Genomic DNA, 22,965 nt, shown 5'->3' with positions numbered 1-22,965 from the left:
TCATTTTTTAAGAGCCCTTGTGAGGACATTGGGCCCACCCAGATAATCAGGATAATCTCCCCATCTCAAGGTCAGCTGATTAACAACCATCTACTTCTGCCTTGTGATCTGACACAGCCAGTTTCAGGGAGTAGGACGTGGACATCACTGGGGGTGGAGTCATTGTTCTGCTTGCCACAGGAGCAAAGTCAGTTTTCCCCTAATGATTTTTAGGGAGCATAGGAGCGAATACAAAACCCATTTCTTTGAATTCCAGATAAAGTTCACAGCCTCTTGAGCACAGTCACACCCCTGGCCTTGTATTTAGAGGTCTTCTCCAGGAGCTGAGGAACCTGTAGCCACCAAGGTCTGCCTGTACCCTGGACTGCACAGCAGGGGCCCCTCCCTTGGTTCTGAGACCTCCTTATTAGGCCAGTAGCCCACCCCATCCCTCCCCGCCCCCGGCCACCCACAGGATCACTGTGTTCAGCATAAGCTAGAAATACTTCCCTCCTGCACTCGGTGAGGGGCAGCCAGGGACAGGAACAATAGGATCGTTTCTGTGTTAATGTCCATGTGCTCAATTTCCACGGCTGCACAAAAGTTTCTAAGCCACAAGCCGTCATCAGGAGCCCCCAAGCCTTCCCATGTTTCCTTTTGACTCAGAAGCTCAAGAGGTGGGACCCAGGAATCTGTTTTTAACACTCCCAGTTTAATTCTATGGGATTGGGGGCAGGAGGAGAAGGGGATGACAGAGGATGAGATGGCTGGATGGCATCACCGACTTGATGGGCATGAGTTTGAGTAATCTCCCGGAGTTGGTGATGGACAGGGAGACCTGGCGTGCTGCGATTCATGGGGTCACAAAGAGTCAGACACGACTGAGCAACTGAACTGACTGATAGTCAGTTTTGGGAAATTCTGGTTTAGACTAAATTTTTTTAGCTTCATGAATACATTGCAAAGATTCAAATTTAAACCTTACTAACTAGGATGTGTTAGTAGCACCTGTCTCTGTTTTTGGAAATGTCAGATCTATATATCTATAGATATATCCTTTCCTAGGATATAAGGAAACCAGATTAAAAAGATGCTCTATTTAAGAACATCAATGGATTAAAATCAAATTTTCAAAAATAGCGACAATAGCAATAGTTGTTCAGTTGCTTGGTTGTGTGACCACATGGACTGCAGCACACGAGGCCTCCCTGTTCCTCACCATCTCCCGATGATCGCCCAAGTTCGTGTCCATTGCATTGGTGATGCCATCCAGCCATCTCATTCTCTGATACCCTCTTCTCCTCCTGCCCTCAACCTTTCCCAGCAGCAGGGACGTTTCCAATGAGTCAGCTCTTTGAATCAGATGACCATAATACTGGAGCTTCAGCTTCAGCATCCGTCCTTCCAACAACGAGTAGTAACAATTAGGGAATAATTCACATTACAAAAAGCATTCACTGTGTTATTTCCTTTAAACAACAAATCTCTCTAGGTCTCTTTAAGTGTCAGTCAGCTTACAAACTGCTTATGGCTTTTCAGGAGCTGAGTCCTGAAGGAGTGGCTCTTGCAGGGTGTAGGATGCAATTGCTCCATAGGGTCTGCTGCCCAAGTCTTCTCCCCATCGTGATCCAGCTGCTGGTCTCACACAGATGTGCTCTGTTGGCTTGTTTCTATAGTCAAGCTCCCCTGACCCTACGTCAAGACTCAGCCCTGGGATGATCCTGAGGTCACAGGGATCTCAGGATGCGCAGCTCAGCTCTGAAAACAAGCACCCAATTGCTCTGTGGCCCTCCCTTCTGATGACTGGGCTCTCCGTCTTCTTCCCCAGGTCTACAGTTTGAGTTTAGCTTGGGTTTTCTGCCTTCCTTGGAGCCTTCTTACTGCTCCTCTCAGTGGCAGACTCTGAGGATATTTAACTTGAAACCTTAACCGTGTGCAGACGCAGAGCTTTTCCCTGACAGGACAGACCCAGACTCACCCACCAGGGGCGTATGACTGGAGGCTGTGAAGGCCTGGCCATTATAGTGCCCTCACTCCTCACTATAGACTCTTTTTTTTTTTTTTTTAACATTTATTAATTTATTTGACTGCACTGTGTCTGAGTTGTGGCACACAGGATCTTTAGCGGCAGTATGAAAACTAAAAAATTTTAACCAAATAAATGGGAACTTATGTTCATATATAAACCTGCATGTGTAGCATCTTTGTTCATAATTGCCCAAACTTAGAAGCAACCAAGGTATCCAAATAAAAAATTGGATGGATAAATAAACTGTGGTATATTGAACAATGGCATATTATCCAGTGATTAAAAAAAAAAAAGAAATGAGCCATCAAGTCATGAAAAGACATGAAGGAACTTTAGATGCATATTGGTAAGTGAAAGAATCCAATATGAAAAGGTTATACACTGTAAGATTCCAACCCTATGACATTCTGGAAAAGGCAGAACTGTGGAGACAGTAAAAAATCAATAGTTTCCAAGAGTCCAGAGGGAGGGTGAGTCCAGGGGGATGGGTGAGTCCAAAGGTGAGGGATGAATAGGTAAAACACAGGGGATTTTTAGTGCAGCAAAACTAGTCTGTGTGATACTGTCATTGTGGATATATGACTTTGTGCATTTGTAAACGTTTAGATTTGTACAACATGAACCTTAATGTAAACTATAGCTGATAGCTAAGTCACTTCAGTAGTGTCCAATCTTTGTGACCTCATGGACTGTGGCCTGCCAGGCTCCTCTGTCCATGGGATTCTCCAGGCAAGAATACTGTAGCAGGTTGCCATGCCCTCCTCCAGGGGATATTCCCACCCAGGGATCAAATCCGAGTTTCCTACATCTCCTGCACTGGTAGATGGGTTCTTTACCACTAGGCCTATGGACTTTAGTTAATTATGTATCAAAACTGGTTCACCAACTGTAACAAATATACCACACTAACACAAAATGTTAATAAAAGAAGGAACTGTGTGTGAAAGTAGGGGGTGGGGGGAGGATATGGGAACTCTGAACCATCTGCTCAACTTTTCTGTAAATCTGACACTGTTCTAAAAAATAAAGGCTATTAATTAGATAAAAATAAATTCTAAAATAGGGTTCATACTACAAAAATGTAGTTTATTTTAAATATCTCCATTTAAAAACACAAGGATTTTGAAAATAAAAAATTGTGCTGCTCATAAGGCAATTGTGGGATTGTAAATATCTTAATTCATGACTGACGAATGATCTGGTAATAAGAGGCATGTTCCAAACTGTGTGAGGCGTGTTTCAAACGTCAGTCCGCTCAGTCTCGGTAATGTGTGTGAGACTCACCAACAGCTAGCTCGGAGCCCTTCATACACGTGCGGCTTGTTAAGTGGAGCACCGTGGTGGGCCCTGTTTGACCTTAGCTTTGTTCTTCCAAGCCCAGCTCTGACTCTACCAAGTCTGCTCTTCAGCCTGAGTTGAGGGGCTGCCTGCAGGTAGACATTTCTAGTGCTACTGCCTATCTACCTAGACTTCCAAGCCTCGCCTGCTTGTGATGCCTTATTCCTATCCACCTGTCGAACCCCCAGGAATCGGCCTGGGCCCTCAATTCATATCAATAACCATGATTCTGCTCCTGCTTAGTCACTTCAGTCGTGTCCGGCTCTGTGCGACCCTATAGACTATAGCCCGCCAGGCTCCTCTGTCCATGGGATTCTCTAGACAAGAGTACCGGAGTGGATTGCCATGCCCACCTCCAGGGGATCTTCCTGACTCAGGGATCGAACCCGGGGCTCCTGCATTGCAGGCAGATTTTTCACCACTGAGCCACCAGGGAAGCCCACCATGGCTCTAGCCACTGTGTTTTGTCTGCTACACCGGGCTTCCTCCTTTATTGGAGCACTTTGGGTTAGTAGCTCCCAACAGAGAGGGGATGAGGGAATAAGAAAAAAGAAATGGTTTCATCATAAATAAGGCCTTCCTGCAGAGTCACATCTATGTCTAGCTTGTACTTCCTCTATTCCCAGTTCCAAGATAGACAGAAATGAGCACACTGGCTGACTTTCCTTTCCTTCCACTTTTTTCAAGTCTTTTCTTATTATGATAGTAGTAGGTACTCCCCTAGAAAATTTGCAAGTCACAGAAATGCAAAAAGAAGCACAGGAAAAAAATAATCCAAGTCCTGTATTACCCAGAGGCATCCATTAATATCATTTTACTTGTGTCATTTTTAGCTCACTCTGTGTTCACTCCTGGACCATGCACAGTTGGATTTTGCCTCCTCCATTTTCGTAGAACTCTTCTCCCAAAGGTCGGTGTCTATCAGAGGCAACCTTCCCCGCGTGCTCTGGGTTCTATCTCGTCTTCATCTCAAAGACTCTGCCTCTGCATTTCTTTACTTTTTTCTGCATTATCAGTTTCTCCCTTTTATTGAATCACCCCCATCAATCTGTTAAGTTGACTGAATATTGCTCATCTTAATCTCTTTCTTAACCCCATTACCTCTTCTTTGTTCCCCTTTATAGTAAAACATCTCTAAAGAGTTGTCTGCATCTGCCTTCTCCACATTGTCAGCTCCTGTTCTTTTCAATTTGCTCCAGTAGGGCTTCATGTCTTCATCACTCTACTGAAATGACTCTTATCAGGCTCATTAATGACTTCTGTTTTGCTAAATCCTTTTTTCCTCTTTTTTTGGTTGTGCCACATTGCGTGTGGGATCTTAGTTTGCCAACCAGAGACTGATTGAACCCACACCTTCTGCATTGGAAGCACAGAGTCTTAACCACTGGACCACCAGGGAAGTCCAATTTTGCTAAATCTGATAGTCAGTTCTCTGTCCTCATTTTCACTTCCCAGCAGTATTTGACATAGTTCATTCCGCCATCCTTCCAGAAATAATTTCTACTCTTAAACTCTGTTGGCAACACACTCTCCTGGTTTTCCACTTACTTCATTTTCCCTTTTCAGTCTTCTTTGCTGGTCCCACCTTCCATGTGTAATTTCTGAGCCTAATTCCAGGGTTTGATCTCAATCCTGATCATCTCTACAGTCTTTATTTGGTAATTTCACCAGTCCCATTGTTTTAAATACCATCTATATGATAGCATGCGTGCATGCTCAGTCACACAGTTGTGTTCAACTCTCTGTTATCCTGTGGACTGTAGCCCAACAGCCTTCTCTGCCCATGGAATTGTCCAGGCAAGAATACTGGAGTGGGGTTTCCATTTCCTACTCCAGGGGATCTTCCTGACCCAGGGATCAAACCTGCATCACTTGCATCTCCTGTATTGGCAGGTGAAATCTTTACCACTGAGTCACCTGGGAAGCCCTTATCTATATGATATTGACTCTCAAATCTGTATTTCCAGTTATAACCCTTAAGGTTAATTTAGTTTGAATGTATCAGGAAAAAAACCCAAATAATAGTGGCTTAAAATATATTTGGTTTTATTCAATATATGAAAATTTTCAAGGAGAGCAAACTAGACTTGTATGGGATACAGTGGCTTAATAGTCATCAGAAACCCAGGGAACTTCTCTTTATTTGTTTTATTATCCTAACCCTTGGCCTCCATCCTCAAAGGCACCTCTTTATTTCAGAATGGCTGCTGGAGCTCCAGCTAAATCATCCACATTCCAGACTGCAGAAAAGAGAAAAGAGAGATGACAAATTGACCCAGCTGAGTCCATTTCCTTGAAGGAACTTTTCCAGTTTCTTCAGAAAACTTCTACTTATATCCCATTGTCCAGAAATTAGTCATATGGCCAAACTTAACTGCAAGAAAGGCTGGGGAATGCAGTCTTTCCTGATAATTCACCACTTGCATCTCCATCCCGACCTGTTTCCTGATGTACCAGCTCTAACTTCTGGGGCCCTCTTTGCACCTCAAAAGAACCACCTTCCAAACAAATGACTTCTCCTCTTTCCTCCCTGGCACAAATATATTCCTCGTCTTGTGTTTCCTGCCTCTTGAGAAACCTGTATGCAGGTCAGGAAGCAACAGTTCGAACTGGACATGGAACAACAGACTGGTTCCAAATAGGAAAAGGAGTACGTCAAGGCTGTATATTGTCACCCTGCTTATTTAACTTCTATGCAGAATACATCATGAGAAACGCTGGGCTGGAAGAAACACAGCTGGAATCAAGATTGCTGGGAGAAATATCAATAACCTCAGATATGCAGATGACACCACCCTTATGGCAGAGAGTGAAGAGGAACTAAAAAGCCTCTTGATGAAAGTGAAAGAGGAGAGTGAAAAAGTTGGCTTAAAGCTTAACATTCAGAAAACTAAGATCATGGCATCTGATCCCATCTCCTCATGGGAAATAGATGGGGAGACAGTGTAAACAGTGTCAGACTTTATTTTTTTGGGCTCCAAAATCACTGCGGATGGTGACTGCAGCCATGAAATTAAAAGATGCTTACTCCTTGGAAGGAAAGTTATGACCAACCTAGATAGCATGTTAAAAGGCAGAGACATTGCTTTGCCAACAAAGGTCCGTCTGGTCAAGGCTATGGTTTTTCCAGTAGTCATGTATGGATGTGATAGTTGGACTGTGAAGAAAGCTGAGTGCCGAAGAATTAATGCTTTTGAACTGTGGTGTTGGAGAAGACTCTTTAGAGTCCCTTGGACTGCAAGGAGATCCAACCAGTCCATCCTAAAGGAGATCAGTCCTGGTGTTCATTGGAAGGGCTGATGCTGAAGCTGAAACTCCAGTACTTTGGCCACGTCATGTGAAGAGTTGACTCGTTGGAGAAGACCCTGATGCTGGGAGGGATTGGGGGCAGGAGGAGAAGGGGACAACAGATGATGAGATGGCTGGATGGCATCACCAACTCTATGGACATGAGTTTGAGTAAACTCCGGGAGTTTGTGATGGACAGGGAGGCCTGGCGTGCTGTGATTCATGGGGTTGCAAAGAGTTGGACACAACTGAGTGACTGAACTGAACTGAACTGAACTGGTGTTTCCTATCTCACTAATGACACCATTGAGCCCTAATCACTCTTAAAAGTGACCTTTGCCATGTCTCCCTTTATCAGCTTCCACAGCTTGTTGGCCTCTGCTGGTGAGTCTGTCCCCTTTATTCTCCTGACAACAGCCTTCAAGACTTTATGTGACCTGACCCTCCCTCATCACCTCTCCTTTCGCACTACTCTCCCTTCAATCACTCTGCTCCTAGCTTCCCTGACCTCCTTGCTTGCTATTCCTTGACCAGGCCAGATACAGCCCTGCCCAGGGTTTTGCCCAGAATGCTTTTCTTGAGGTGTATTTCCCATCTTATTCACATCTTTGCTTCAATGTCCCTGCGCTACCTTTCCTTTTAAAATAATATTTATTTTCAATTATTTATTTGGCTGTGTTGGGTCTTAGTTGTGGGCATGCTGGATCTTCCATCTTCGTTGAGGTTTCGGCATGAGGGATCTAGTTCCCTGACCAGGGATCCAACCCAGGGCCCCTGCCTTGGCAGCACAAAGTCTTAGCCACTGGACCACCAGGGACATTCCTGTGCTATCTTCCCTGATTCACCTTATTTAAATGCTAAAACCTGACAACTGACTCTCCTTAACGCCTTCCGTTGTTTTATTTTCTCCATAGCTGTCCAACATACTGTATTATTTACCTATTCTTTTTATTTATTGTATCCCCCTCTCTGCACCTTGCAGTCCCCCACCAGAGAATGTGTGTACCATGGCGACAAGAAATTCTCTCCCTAAGGCTCACAGTCGTGCCTGGCCCATAGTAAACACTCAATGAATATGTGCTTAATGAATTAATTTACTACCAGATCTCTCCCTGACATCATTTTTAAAAAATTATTTCAAGCCATGTTATTTGAAAACAGATCACAGCCCCCAACTTTTGGCCCTTTCTGCTGTTGCACAAGCTACAAAAGCTTATTCAGCTACTGAAAGGCACTCTTTACTAGCAAGTCTGAAGAGTCAATAAAAAATACACATGAAACAAATGTTCAAATAGTTTCCATAGCCTGCCATTCTGGTAGTCTCACTACCCTGCTGTATCATGGGCATATGTTTCTGACCCACACGGAAAAGTCACAAGTCTGGCCATTTGGAACTGCCTCTCTGGCACAAGTTTTCTCTAATAAGCTCTGGGTCTTGGCCCTGCTCGGCCATGGAGGGCTTAAACTTGTCAGAAAGTCTTGTAGTGTCTTAGCTACCCCAACCTTTCTTTGTCCTTGCCACAAAAGGCAGTATCCTGTCTCTTCTGGAAAAGCCAGATCCTATCAGGTTCCTTTGAGGAGTACAGTAGAGATGAAATCCTTTAAATCTCCATCATCTTTTCCTCTTAGTTTCTACTCACTCACTACTCTACTACTCACTTAGTTTTTGTCACTGCCTCTTTCCTAATAAATAAATATCACTTTAGGATGATTAAGCTTTGTTTAAAACCATGTTGTATTCCCCTTTTTTTGGTGGGGAGTAGGGCTGTGTGCCATGCTGCATGTCATGCATGATGTGGGATCTTAGGTCCCTAAATGGGTCAAACTCATGCCCTCTGCAGTGGAAGCATGGAGTCTTTACCACTGGACCATCAGGGAAACCCCTCTGCTTTTATTTTTTTAAAGCATTTTTCCATTATAAGAACAACACATGCACATTTCACTATAATTTTTTTAAATTTACTTATTTTTAATTGAAGGATAATTACTTTACAATATTGTGTTGATTTCTGCCATACACCATCATTAGAAATTTTTTAATGTAGGGGAAAAATATCACCCAAAGATAAACACTGTTCCTATTTTGTCATTTCTTTCTATGAATATTTTTCACATGAATATATATTTCTTTTTTTCAGTTAAGGTTCTAATATAACAATATATCAATGTTAATATAGCTATATAATTCTGTATCGGGTATTAGATTAAAGTACTTCATCTAATTTAAAATAAATAAGTTATTAAATAAAATTAGGACACTTCTTTTTTTTCTTTTTCAAATTCTCCTAAATTTGACACAGATTTCCAATTTCTTGCATTAAACTAAAATTGAGATTAACTTCTTTGTGCATGTGAATTTTCCTGACATAGGGATTATTGCCTTAGATTGCAGTTCCAGAGAGAAGTTGTGGAATCAGAGAGTGGAAATGATTGTAAAGCTCTAGGTATCTGCAACCTAACTTCTTTTCAGAGGTGTTTTCCTGAAGCACATTCCTGGATGCAAGGAATTACTCAAGTTCCCTCAGTCACTAGGAAGCTTGTAGGAATGAAAGCTGTAGAAACATTGAGGGCAGGAATCCAAGCCATAAAGCCAGAGCTCCTGTAACATCACAGAGTGAACAAGAACTAGCAGAACTACATAGGCTGCAGGTGAAGGTCATTCAGGATGTAGGAGAGCTCTGGGGACCAGCCTGTCCCCTTGTCACCGGTCAGCAGTTGTCGCCCAGGAAGCTCTACCTTCAAGATGCCATTAACAACTCATCTATTTCATCATCTGCTCACATTACCGATTTATCTACTTCTTTTCATATTTTCATTTTCCCCATGACTGACCCAACTGACAGTCATCATGCCTATTAGGTTGAATTTTTACTTCAGGCTACATCCTTGGTCACTCGAACAGATTATCCTTGGCTGCTCTGGATTAAATGCCCATCTCTGTCTCAATCTTTTGTGGGCTTAAGAGAAGCAAGAAAAAAAAAAAAAGAAGCAAGAAAATATGAAAGGAAGTAGATAAATTGGTAATGTGAACAGATGATGAAATAGATGAGTTGTTAATATGTTCAAGTTATGGTAATCTGCTCATAACTATTCAACATATTTAACCACTAATGGCAGAGGCACTAGCTGGTGTGCCGTGGTGGAGGGTCCCTGCCAGATTCCTTCTCTGGATAGGAATCCAGCAGGCTCGTTGGTCAGTCTGCTCAGTACTAATTTATATGCCCATCAAAAAGGTGGCTGATCATAGCAGCACTATTCACAATAGCCCAAAGAGGAAAACAACCCAAGTGTCCATCAACAGATGACCGGTTTAGTCAAGGTGTGGCATACACAGGTAGTCAAACAGTATTTATTCATTAAAACAAATGATGTAAAAAAAAACCAAAAAAACAGAAAAAACAAATGATGTATTGATACAAGCTACATTGTAGATTGGCCTTGAAAACATCATGCTAAAGTGAAAGAAGTCAGACACCAACTACATATTGTGCAATTCCATTTACATGAAATACCTAGAATAGGTAAATCCATAGAGACAGAAAGCAGATTGTTAGCTGTGAGGGGCTGAGTGGGGAAGAGAATGGGGAGCAATTGCTTAATGAGTATGGCCTTTCTTTTTGAAGTGATGAGAATGTTTTGGAACTAGATGGAGGTGGTGGCATAGTGTTGTGAACATACTAAATGCCACTGACTTGCTTGCTCTGAAATGGTTAAAGGAAATGGTTCAGTTTGATGGTATGTGAATTTCATTTATAAAAAGTACTCAGCAATGCTACTTCTGGGACTATATCCAATGCGCTGAGTCTTAGTCGCAGCATTCAGGATCTTTAGTTGCGGCATGAAAACTCTGAGTTGTGCCATGTGGAATCTAGTTTCCCAGCCCGGGATGGAACCCAGGCCTCTACGTTGGGGGTGAGCATGGAGTCTTAGCTACTAGATCACCTGGAAAATCCTGCACTGATCCTAATGAGAGAAAGGGGTGGCTTGGGCTAGAATCGTGACAGTGATAATGGTGATTATGTTGACAATGGAGATAAAATGACACTGCTTTGCAGCATATTGGACTTGGGGGTATAGCAGAGGAGAAGCTAACAATGCTTTCTAAGTTTAATATTTTTATCTGTTTTTTAAATTTTTGGCTAGACTATTCATATCCATTGCTCACTATTTATTGAGTAATTTTGAGAGTTTCCTTTTGTATGAATTGGATATTAAAGACAATAAATCCTATTTGTTTGCCTTTATTTCTTTCCAAGTGCAGAAATTTAAGATTTTTCATATAATTTAATATTTTCAATGGTGTTATGTTTTCTTGAATCCTTATTTAAAATTCACTCAGGTTTTCAAAATTCTTTTGATTGAAGTCTGACTATTATAAATGGTGCTGAAATGAATACATATGAATTTAAGACTCAGAGCTAACAAGCAACTACACTGGCATTTTAAAAAGGTGTCAGGGAATTTCCTGACAGTCCAGTGGTTAGGACTCAACCCTTTCACTTCAGAGGGCCTGGGTTCAATTCCCCATCAGGGAATTAAGATCCTACAAACTGCATGGTGCAGCCAAAAACAAACAATCTCATTCCCACCTCTGTGTCCACTCAGTGCCCCCTCCCTACAATCACTTGTATTCATTTTCAGAATCTATTTATGCAAAAATAAACAAAACAAATGGTAATGTATGTTACTTTTCTTTCTGCTTATTTTTAAAATAAAAAGTATACTGTACACATTGATCTACACCAAGATATATTCACTGAAAAATATATCTTGTGGCCATTTCCATACCAGAATATTAAGTGTGCCCCCAGTTTTAGAGCTGTATAATAGTCCATTATAGGGATATGCCCATAATCTGTTCAGCCTACTGAGTTCAATCTTTTTTCAAAACAATTTGGGACTGAATAAACTTGCACAGACCTGTACAAGAACAACTGTAAGATAAATTTCCATGCTTGAGGTTTTCTAGTGCATTGGATGATTACAAAGAATGCTTCATGTTGTATGTACCCTGAGGATTATAATTCTGTGCATCTTAGTTAGGAAAAAGAATACAAAATTATCCAATTCAAAATTGGCATGAAAATGAATATTTATATAGAAAGAAAATCACAATAGACTACTAACTTTGAAAAGCTAAAAAAATACCATGAATATTCTGAAAAGTAACATGATAGTTTTACTGATTAACTACCTGAGACATCTCCATTTTGCTTTCTTTTTCTTTCTTTTTTTTAATTGGCTGCATACACTTTGATTACCTCTTCATGTAGCTACAATGTTGTGATATTTTAACGAGAGAAAGCAGAAAGATAATTTAGGCTCTGCTTTAGTGTGGTTAATTTACATTTTAAAAATTATTTTTTGACAGTTGGCATGCATGAAGCATTCAAATCTTGCAAACATTTGCCATTTGTAGCGCTGCTATAGATTTGTGCCCTACAGTCCAGACATTCTGATAAAGTCTGTTTCACATGATTCTCATTTCAAAAATGATTATAAATACATGGTCCATTTATAATTGCTACTTTGTGAAGTACATCCATTTTGACCAGATACTGGTTAAAAGCTAAGGAGTCCCCTTATAATTTTACATATCTAACAATTAAAATAATTTTCCATAGATTGGCTTCAGGCTTCATATATTTTAAACCTTGTTTCTTTTCCACTCCCTACATAATTCTGGTATCAGGCACCGTAAGACATGTTTGTATTTCCGTAGAACTTTTGGCCCTGTAACTTCTAGTCAGGATAGCAGGTAGTTGGCAAAGTGGGTGATAGGAATATTTCTGGAAACCGTTCTTGCAGCGGGACATCAGGCGATAACTTGGCTATAATGGAAGTGACTGCATACCACAGAAAGGTATGCTACTAAATCCAGACTAAATGTATCTACACATCAACTTTCCTTTAGCCTGACCCCAACAGCTCCTGATGCCATTTCGGTGCCACACTTCACAAGGGAAAGTGGAATAGAGAGGGAGTCTCAGTGGAAAGGGAACAGTGGTCTTAAACAATCGTGATGAAAATATCTAATTTTTGCAAAGTTTTCAAAAACAACATAATATGTTGAAGAATTATTGAGACTCTTTCCAGGGCCTGGAAAGGGATCTGTGCAAGCAAGTGGTCCTAAAACTTGCCTTGGGTTGTGTGCCTTTGTAATTTTGATAGATATTTCTGTATTGCTGTTCAATTTATTCTTCTACCCACAATGCTTTCCTTCGCAAGGTCTTAGCTATGGAACATGTTATCAAATGTGTAGATTTTTGCCCATCTGATGGGTAGGGCAAAACAACTTAGAATAGTTATATCTTGCATTTCTTGAAGATGCTTGAGTAAAAGTGAGTATCTCCCATATGTGTTTCTTTATCTGTGAACTCTCAGTTCATTTTCTTTGCCTGTTTTCCTACTGGCTTGTTGATCCATTTCTTATTGTTCTGAGAACTCATACACTGGTACATTCACTTTTTATCTTGATATGAATTTCAAACTTTTTTATCTGTTTGTAGTTAATCTTTCATTTTTTAAAAAAAATGTGTGTGTGTTTTTGTTGTTTTTAATTGTTATATTGCTAACCTTATCTAACATTATTATTTCTCCTTGATGATTTCTGGATTTTAGTTGTAATAGAAAGATCTTCCCCACCTTAACTTTATAAAGAAATTCTTCCATGTTTTCTTCAAGTATAAAAATGATTTTATTTTTCATTCCTGAATCTTTGATCCCTGGAAGGATTTTTTAAATTGATGATTTAAAGAAAGATTCTAGGTTCTGTAGAAGATTGAATTCTAAGTATTAATTATGGAGAGGGTACTGTTCCTAAGGCTTACCTTAAAAACACTGTACTAACTGAAGCTTAAATATTAATATGCTTCCTTCATTGAGCTGATATTGTGTGCTGAATCGTTGCATTTCTCTGTGTTGAAAAATACAATACTGGGCATGAAAGAGTTACAAATAAAGACTACTCTCAGAAATAGAAAATAAATAAATAAATGTAATGCTCAGTGGGCAGAAATAAAAATTCTTCATACTTCCCAGACATCTTAATATTTATAGCATCACAGATGGCTCTTCATGGATGGTGCCACATGCTTCCTGTCTGAGGAACTCATCCTTCCGTGGGGACAAGCAACTCTCCTTTGTGTTGCAGGTAGTTATTTTCCAAGAAAAGATCAAATGCTCCTCTCAGCTGGAGACACCCACTCTTCATGTTCTTTCCAACGGTTTCTTACTCCTGCATGCTAGACATGTCCAAACTAAACCCCCGTCAGAAAGAGACCTGGCTCTGATTTCCAGGCTAACTTGTCTTTTACTCTAGAATTAGATCAGAAAAGTATGTTATTCTTGATTCACAATGATAATTTTATAATTGTGCAATAATTTACATTAATTAGTACTTTTCAACATTTATCATTAACACAAATAGTCTTTATTCTTTCCTGGTGTTCAAAGATGACTCACAAACTGAATTCACTGAACACTCAGCTCCATGGTTCTTTCTTTGGTGCTTAGCAGAGCTCTTTGAGCAGACTTAAGGAACTGGAATCTACTTATTGTTCAAGAAAAGTGCCATCTCTGAAGCATAAACAGAAATGAAGGGACTAAAGCAATATTAGAACTGAAAAGTGCTTTAAGGTACCTTGGTTCAACCCATTATTTTAAAGATAAGAAAGCAGAGATCTAGAGAACTCTGAGCTTAAAGACACATTGCCTGTATTTATCCTGTCATCACACCCATCAATAAAAGAGTGGCTTAGTCCTCTTCATTTTTGTTTGATCAACTCATGTCATTAATATGTTAGTTTTGTTTCCTTTTGAAACTGTGTAAGTATAAAATGTTGGGGGAAAAAACCCATGTTTCTCTATCTAAGGACAATCATTGTTAAAAGGCAGCATGACTTTCATTAAAGGGACAAATTTTGGAGCCAGACAATGCCAGAGAGGATCCCATCACTTAACCTATCTAAGTCTCAGCGTGTTTATCTTTAAAAGAGGGGTGACAGTACTTACCTCATACTGAAAATGAAAGTCTATCACTAGGCAAAGCATTCAGTTCAGTGATTGGCATGGTTTGATTCACTTCATGTGACAAATTACTCATATTACAGTTGAGATAACTCTCTACTTTGTTTTTTAACTTATTTTTTATTTTTACAGTAGGTCTGTTTTAAATGTAGCAGTGTGTTAACAATAAATCTCAAGATGCATAGAAAAAATAGCAGTGTGTACATGTCATTCAATCTCTACATTTTTGTATCATGTTTTTTTCACTTTACTGTATCATATGCATTTTTCTAGGATCATCAAAGAATCTTTACTAATACACATCTTCTATGTCATGGCCCTCTTTGTAGAGAAAAAAAAAAAAAATGGAGTTATTTTCCATTCCATACCCAGGGTTGCATATACCTTCTCTTTAGCCGAAGAAAGGCTGAATCAGCAGCTGCCAACTAAAGAGAAAGGAAACGGGGTTAATTAAGAGGAGCTACTGTGGAATAAACAGCTGGATTTACAAGGGTGTGCATGAGAATGCTTTGATGCATGCATTTAGAGAGAAAAGGATATAGAATAATTGGTGGTTATATTGGCAGATCAAAGGGTCTCAAGGGCATTGCAGGCCATGGAGGTAAATCGTTCGCACTTTTCCTGCATTTAGTGAATACGCATTTTGTGAGCATAATAATAATTTGTACTCACACAGGACCTTTCGTCTGGGGAGGAGCTCAAAGCACTTTGAAGATGTTAATAAGAAAAAGACCTACTCATTAAGGTTGCTTGAAAAGAAAACTTCTCCTTTCAGCATATGTAGGTGATGGCTGGGAAGATTCTGACTTACAGAGATTTGTTATCACAGGCAAGTCATTTCATGTTTTCTTTTCATAAGATACCGTTGGATTTGGAGTACCAGTAAAACCTCTTTCTCTGGACAGTCACACCAGATGTAACAGGTAATTCAACTGTGATGCGCTTATGTGGAGATCACACTCTTGCCTAGAAAATCTGGAGATAGAGCAAAAGCAATAAGCATGTTGGGTGTTTGTAAATGGATTTTTCAGGTTGCCAGACAAAGTTGTAAACTAAACTCAGTCAAGCATGCTTACAAGAGGGACAGAGCATTCCTAGTCCTATTTGAGATTGTATTCGTTAAAGGAAATTCAAAAGCAAAACTCCTAGAGTCCTTTGTCCCGGTCAACAGGATGATTTTAAGGCTTTTAGGGGGATTTGCCTGGTGGCCCAGTGGCTAAGACTCCACACTTCCAGTGCAGAGCACCCAGATTCAAACTCTGCTCAGGGAATTAGATCCCATAAGACACAACTAAGACCCAGTGCAGCCAAATAAATTTAAAAAAAAAAATTTTTTTTTAAAGGAGTTTTACAAGCTCCCATATCAGTTTCCCTACATCAAACACACTAAAGCAAATCTCTCCATAGATGAAGCCTGCTTATGAAACCTTCTCTCACTCCTGCTGTCAGTATTGGATAACTTCTTTCGGTATGCTCCCTAGGCAGGGAATATGTTGTATGTTTGAATATCTTACTTGTCCAAGTTCTTAGTATTTAAGTCATTTTTTCTTGCATCAGTAAGATGCTTATAGATCTTTCCCACTAGAGAGCAAGCTCCAAGAAGGCAAAAAAAAAAAAAAATCTATTTTATTCACCTTAACATCCTCTAGAGGGCTTAGCATAGGCAGGGGCTGAGCCATAATACAACCTATTAATAGTTATTAATGGGTTAATTAATCAATACCCATTAATACCCATTAATAGTTATTTCTTTTAATTAAGAATTGCATTATAGCATTTTTGTAATAGGAAGAGAAATTGGAAACAACATAAATGTCCATCCATAGGGTACAAGCTTTTGGCATATCTGAGCAATGGAACAACCCAGTGTCACCACTAAATGGAATGAGGACCTGGAAAAATGCAATGATTTGTGCAATGAACATCTCAAGTCAAATCATATCTACCCGTTTCAGGATCTCCAGTTTTTACAAAACAAAACGACAACAAAAAGCCCCCGAGTGGATGACTGAGAGATATGTGAGATGAAGAGATGGAGAACTAGATGAGTAGAGAGATCAGTTTTTTGTAATTTATAGAAATCGAAAGCCTTGAAAAGCATGAGCCAATTATCCACAGTATTTCTGGTGAGTGGGGCTGTAGGGAGTAGGCTGGCTCTTAGATAAAAGTGCTTCACTTCTTACTTTTATTTCTGTACTGTTTGCATTTTTAGCAGCGAATAAGTATTATTTGAAGTCATTTGAAAAACAAGAGGAAACTATCAACTTGAAGTCTGGGTTTGCTGAAGCTGCCTTCAACTTGGGCAGATGACCCAATATCCCATATTTCTCAATTTCACGGCCTTTCTCCCTGACAGAGCTTCTGGCACTGGACAAGCTGGAAGGGACAAAGTCTTTCTTTTTCCAGAGTAAGCATTTGGCTGGATTCAAACTGACTCCCTTGGGCATCTCCCTAGGGCATCTTTCCAGGACCTTGCTTTCTAAACTTGGTATATTAATGCGCTGGGACAGACTCCCAGGCTGACTCTGGACGTTGTCAAAGCTCTCTGGTAACTTTCCTAGGCTTTCTGGTCTCCAATGAGACCTCGGCCTTTTTCAGTTGTAAATTAGCCTAGATCAAAATTCAGGCAGGAGGCCCCACAGCCCCTGAAATCCCTCAGCTCTTTCTTTCTGACCAGTGCATCCTCACTTTCTTGAAAATCCTGCTCTACCCATGGGGAGTTGGGGCTGGGGTGGGGAGTTGTTGGAGGGGAGGTGCGTGTGGGGTGGATAATCTGAAATAACCACGTGGGCTTATTTCTGAAGTGACTCCTCTCTTGTTTTGACCAGCAGGAGAGATGTGATTTGTTTTCTGCCGTGTGTGTGTGTGTGTGTGTGTGTGTGTGTGTGTGTGTGTGTGTGTGTGTAGGTTGGCCTGCTGCCAGCATGATTCTTTTTGAACCCTCTCTGAAGAAAACTGAATGCTCTCTCAAATGGGAGGGCAAGGGGGAATTTGTGTGAATATTACAAATCAATGCACTTCCCTGTGATCTGGCCTGGCCCATTTTTAGTAGGGGGCTGGTTTAGGGTTAGTCTGTGGTTCCATAAACTTGCCTACAATCCGGAGGAGGAAAGAATACCCTCTGGTGGTTAGAGCACATTCCTGCACTGTACACCCTGGACACCCTAAATTTCAGCCCCCCCACCCCCTGGTTCTGGGACACATGAGCATTGTCAGTCAAAGGAAACCACACTTAGAGAAATCAGCTCCACCTTAATCTTCAGTGATATAAAGAGATACAGGCAGTAACATTTCCATTTCCCAATTAAGCTTTTTGTTGTTGTGAGTTACTGAGTTATATGCTGTGCAGATTAAAATGCTTCATTTTGTTATTTTATTATGGAAAAATTTCTGATCATTATACAAACTATCAACCTGGACTGGATTTTTGTGTGTACCATTATTAATGATGTATCTATTGTTAGGCTCATTTCAGGACCATCTGGGTTTTCCAAATGTATCCATTCTTATAAGAGATTTTGGGTGCTCAGAAAGTATTACTAGTCCTGCTGATTGCTGTGACATTCAGAGGTATTTGTGGTCATAGATCCCAGTCTTCTTGTTTATCTGTTCTGTGTGTGCTAAGTCACTTCAGTCGTGTCCGACTCTTTGCAACCCGATGGACTGTAGCCCGCCAGGCTCCTCTGTCCATGGGATTCTCCAGGCAAGAATACTGGAATGGGTTGCCATGCCTTTATCCAGGGGATCTTCCCAACCCAGGGATTGAACCCATGTCTCTTGCGTCTCCTGCATTGGCAGGCAGATTCTTTACCGCTAGCGCCAAGCCACTTGAATTGTCACAGTTGACCTGATTACCCAGGAGCGTTATCAAAACAGATGCTCTGGAGAGGCACTGAGCAGGCAGGCCGGGTGTGGAGTGTTCGGTGTAAGACGGAGTTCCTGTGGACCCTGGACTTCTGCCTTGCTGAATCTCTGCCATTGCCTTTCCCTTTGGGAATCGTGCCATAAAGGTCACTGTTTCCTGTTCCAAATATTCCTTTTAGTTTCTGTTTTGTGAGAACTCTGTACAAAGCTTTTTCCCTCGACCATTTGTCCTCCCAGGCCTGAGAAGGCTTCTGTAGTGAGCAGGGCTGAATAAACTCAAGGTTCCTTCTCGAGAACTGGGCATCATTGCCTGCCTCTCCACTTGTCACCGAGAGTGGAGTGTCCTTGGAGAGGCTGCGGCACCAGGATTTGAGGTGAGAGAAGACAAAATAGGTGCAGTCCATTATTTAAGACTTCCATTTGCTTCTTGTCAAAACGTGCATTGGCCACCTGGTAAGTGACCAACTGTCCAGGTCCGCCTGGGACTGAGAGCTTGCCCAGAACACAGGACTTTCGGTGTTGAAACCAGCAAAGTTCCGGGTGAACAGGGCGAGTGGGTCACACCAGTGTACGTTTAGGACTCTGAACCTGCTGTTTGTTCCTCTCTTTCCCCAGATCTGATGAGGCCTGTTCCTTATGCCTCCTTAACAAATCCACGATGTTTGAAAACAGTCACACGCTAAGGATTTACTGCATTTCAAAAGTTCTAGCCATGAGAAACTTTTCGTTTGAGTTTAAAAATTACATAAACATGAACTTGTGTCAGGCATGCCTAAACCACTCTACTGCAATGATTTATCATCATTTATAAGCACGTCGTCAAGGCTGACTGTTTCGGACAAAGTCCGGCTGTGGGGCGGGGGGAGTTGAAGGGATAAACAGATAAACCACAGAAATTACCAAGTGCTGGGTGAGTGGTGTGGGAGGCCAAAGAACAAAGTGATGACTGTGGGCTGAGACAGCTGGGAGAAGCTTAATACAGGAAGTGGGATATGGAGAGGGCTGGAGAGGACTCTGTGAAGAAAAGGTAGCTTTAAGTGAGAAGAGCCTCTTCCAGGCAGAGGAAACAGCTGCCTGTAGACCCAGGAGAGTGGTGTGTGGGAGCTGCCTAGGCTCCTTGCCCTGAAGCTGATCTGTCAGATGGCTGACCAGTTGCAAGAGGGTGTGGAGGACCATCCCTGTGTTTCTGTATCACAGCTTTTGCAATTATTACAGGTGCACGGAGCACGCCTTTTCCAGATAGAGGGAGCACTTCTTTCTTCTCCTGTCCCTCTGCCAGCTTTTATAGGTTAGGCCCAGCCTCTCTAAAGAATTACCTGACTGTCTCAGTAAATACTTGGTGTGCAAAGTCCTGGAGCATTGTCAGAACTCTGTGTGACTGCTCCACCCTTCCTTCCATTGAGGCCAGCGCAGGGTGTGGCAGGCCCGCAGAGTGTGGGCAAGGAAGCCATCCTTCACCTCCTGTAAACAGGCTTAGACACGGAGACGCAGAGCACCAGCCCTGGCAACCCCATCCCCAGCAAACGCAAGGAACTTTTTTTTTCTATGTGAAATGGGCTGGTTAGTGACTATCTGTCTCTCTGACATATAAAACAGGAACTGCTCGGGAGTGGACCTTCAAAGACCTTATCACAGATTGAACATAACGAAGAATCATAGTGTTGCAGGAATACGGGGACAAGAGAGGATGGTCACATCCCCGGTCTCGGGTGAGTCCGCTGGACGGCCGCCAAGGGAGGCTCCTTGGCTTCCTGCGGGAAAGAATCCAAGAGCAGGCAGAGCGAAAGCAGATTTATTCAGGGAGACTTACACTCCATTCGCGGAGTGTGGGCCGCCTCAGAAGGTGAAGGGGCCCGGAGGAAGGGGTGGTTAGTTTTTATGGGCTGGGTGATTTCATAGGCTAACGAGTGGGAGGCTTATTCCAACTATTTTGGGGAAGGGGAGGGGATTATCAGGAACTGGTCCACAGCCCACGATTTGGCCTTGTGTGGTTGTCCTCACTACTATCATAGTGCCTGTGGGTTTGTCATTTAGATGTTAATACATTACAGTGAGTGTATAATGAGGCTCAGGGTGTACTAGAAGTAGAATCACCCACGATTTGGGGCCTAGTAGTTGGCTAAGCAGTTTTTGTTGTATCCTCAATGGCTATGCCATTCTTTTAAGGTTGTGGCCTGCCCCCTTACCTCCGGTCTCCATGGTGTGAGTTTACCTAAATGACCTTTTTCCCCCACAAATCCCACTGTTCTTTAGTGAAAGGAACCTCTTTCAATCCAGCAAAGACCCCGTGAAGATGTGTCTGTAAACCAGGTAACCGCCATCATAAATGGGGTAGTGGGAGACAGAGGCAAATGCAGAAACCGCCTTCCATGAGATTTGGGAGAAGGGACACCAAGAAGGTTCTTGTACCTCGTCCACCAGCTTTTGACCTGAAAAATTCCTTCTCATGATGCTTTAGTCTCCAAATTCTCCTGGGAAGATTATACCGTGCCTTACTTTCACACTAAAAAGCCTGTATCACCATTTTCCTTTTGTGAGGAGTAGACAGGGCCTTAGTGTTTAAAGAGAAGAATCCATAGATATGAAAACACACTGCCAAGTTTAAGACTAACAAGCTGCCAATAACACCAACAAAACACTGATGAGCCTAGGCAGCTCCCACAAGGAAGTCTCAGCCTCTTGAAACCAAATCTGTATCTCAAGGTTTCTGAAATCAGTCATAGTGTTTATTTGAAATGGTTTGAATTAGAGCAGCACTCAGAAAAACTCTCTCTTATTTTTCTTGTTTTGGGTTTGTTGCTCCTTAATACTATATGGTCTTCCCTTCTGTCACTCGATTTCATTCCCTTGCTCTCAAGCTCCTTCCGTAAACTATTTTAATCTGTCCTATTTCTGATCCTGAATTCCCACCTTGGTTCCCACTGGTTGTGTTTATTCTTTAGCTCACATGATCCTTTCTTGGGTCGAGAGAGACCTGACTGCCCCAAGATATAACTCTGTCCTAAGACGACAAGAACCCAAGGTTAAATCGCTGAGTTAATAACTGCATCTATTAAAAATATTGTGATCACCCTCCTGCTTTCATCTGTTTTATTTGAAGACATAGGTTGGTAATTAATATTTGTATGCTTTAAAAAATGGAAGAGAAATTCCACCAGATAGTGTGGATTAATCAGACACATTTTTCTTTTTTTTTTTTTTAAAAAAAGTAGCTTTATACTTCTTTTGGGTTTGCAGTTTCTTAATTGTAGCTACAACTGAGACATCTTCTCTCCCCATCCTCTTTGTCTTGGGCATCTTCTTACCCATGCCTCTTTATAAATCATTATTATTATGATGATGATTTTAAACAACTTTGCAATGGTTCTGCCCTTGTGATGTCAATTAGATCACTATCATTTGAATTGAATAGTAAGGTATGGTGTTTGCTATTAGGTTAAAAGTTTCCTTGGAGTAGATCCAGTTCTTTTTAACCTTTTTTTGATAAGTAATGGCTTTCAAAGTCCTGGCTTGAAGATTCTTGTTTTGAATTAGGAATTCTTATCTCTACATAATTTGAACAATCCCAGACTATATGGACATGGCCCAAGTCTACTAGACAGTTGTCCTTCATTATAGCGTGCCATTTGAAAGTCTAGAGGAGAATCCAGGAGGCCATAGCAGACCAGGCGGCTGAACCAAGAACATCTAAAGAGGCTACTATGAGACTATGCTACCACTTCTTTTAATCCAAATATAGCTGCCAAGTTACACTGTTCTCTCAAAGTTCAGTTAGCTTTGAGATGGCTCAAAGCACTTTGCATGGATCAGTCCATTACCCTTGGCATTCCTCTGAGTCAGGAAGCTGACAAGTGGAAATAACCCAGTTTCCAAATGTGCACTCAGAGGCATAGAAAGCTTAAATAACTGCAACAGGATCACTAATTCAGGCAGCAGAGCCATACACACATGGGAACCAAGGCGGTATCAAAATGTTCCATAGGACCCAATGTAATATCCTCCCCAGCACTGGTGTTCTAAGTAGCAAATACATAACTCTATGACAAGATAAAACACCTCTGCATGGACTCCTTCTCATTCCAACACTCAGAAGTAAACAGGCTGACTTTGGGCAACATCATAGGGGAGTTTTGTCTCCTGGGCCATCTTCTCTCCAAATCAATTTCCTTTTAACTATGGCCAAGAGTCTGAGCAAGCCCTGGGAGATGGTGAAGGACAGGGAAAGCCCGGCATGCTGCAGTCCATTTGGTCACAGAGAGTTGGACCTGACTTAGTGACTGAACAACAACAATGGCCAAGAGTATGGGCTCTAGGACTAGAAATGCCAAAATTCAAATCTTGGTCTCACCCCCATGACCCTGAGCAAGTCACCTAATTTCTCTGTGACTCAGCTTTCTCATCTGAAAAATAGGGATTAGTAAGAGTACCTTCCTCAGACA

At 41.5% G+C, this 22,965-nt stretch overlaps 1 long non-coding RNA gene across 2 annotated transcripts in view; it reads left to right on the top strand.

Annotated features, from left to right (window-relative positions):
* LOC133049166 (uncharacterized) overlaps positions 1-21,695 on the top strand; it is a 35,692-nt gene extending 13,997 nt beyond the window's left edge. For both annotated transcript variants that reach the window (XR_009691231.1, XR_009691232.1), the window contains exon 3: positions 20,123-21,695. This is a non-coding gene — a long non-coding RNA (uncharacterized LOC133049166). The remainder of the gene's footprint in view (positions 1-20,122) is intronic.
* The last annotated feature ends 1,270 nt before the right edge of the window (positions 21,696-22,965 follow it).

Source organism: Dama dama, chromosome 30 (genome assembly GCF_033118175.1).
Source record: "Dama dama isolate Ldn47 chromosome 30, ASM3311817v1, whole genome shotgun sequence".
Taxonomy (NCBI): domain Eukaryota; kingdom Metazoa; phylum Chordata; class Mammalia; order Artiodactyla; family Cervidae; genus Dama; species Dama dama.
Note: the sequence above shows the minus strand (reverse complement) of the source record. Positions and strands in the feature narration are given on the sequence as shown.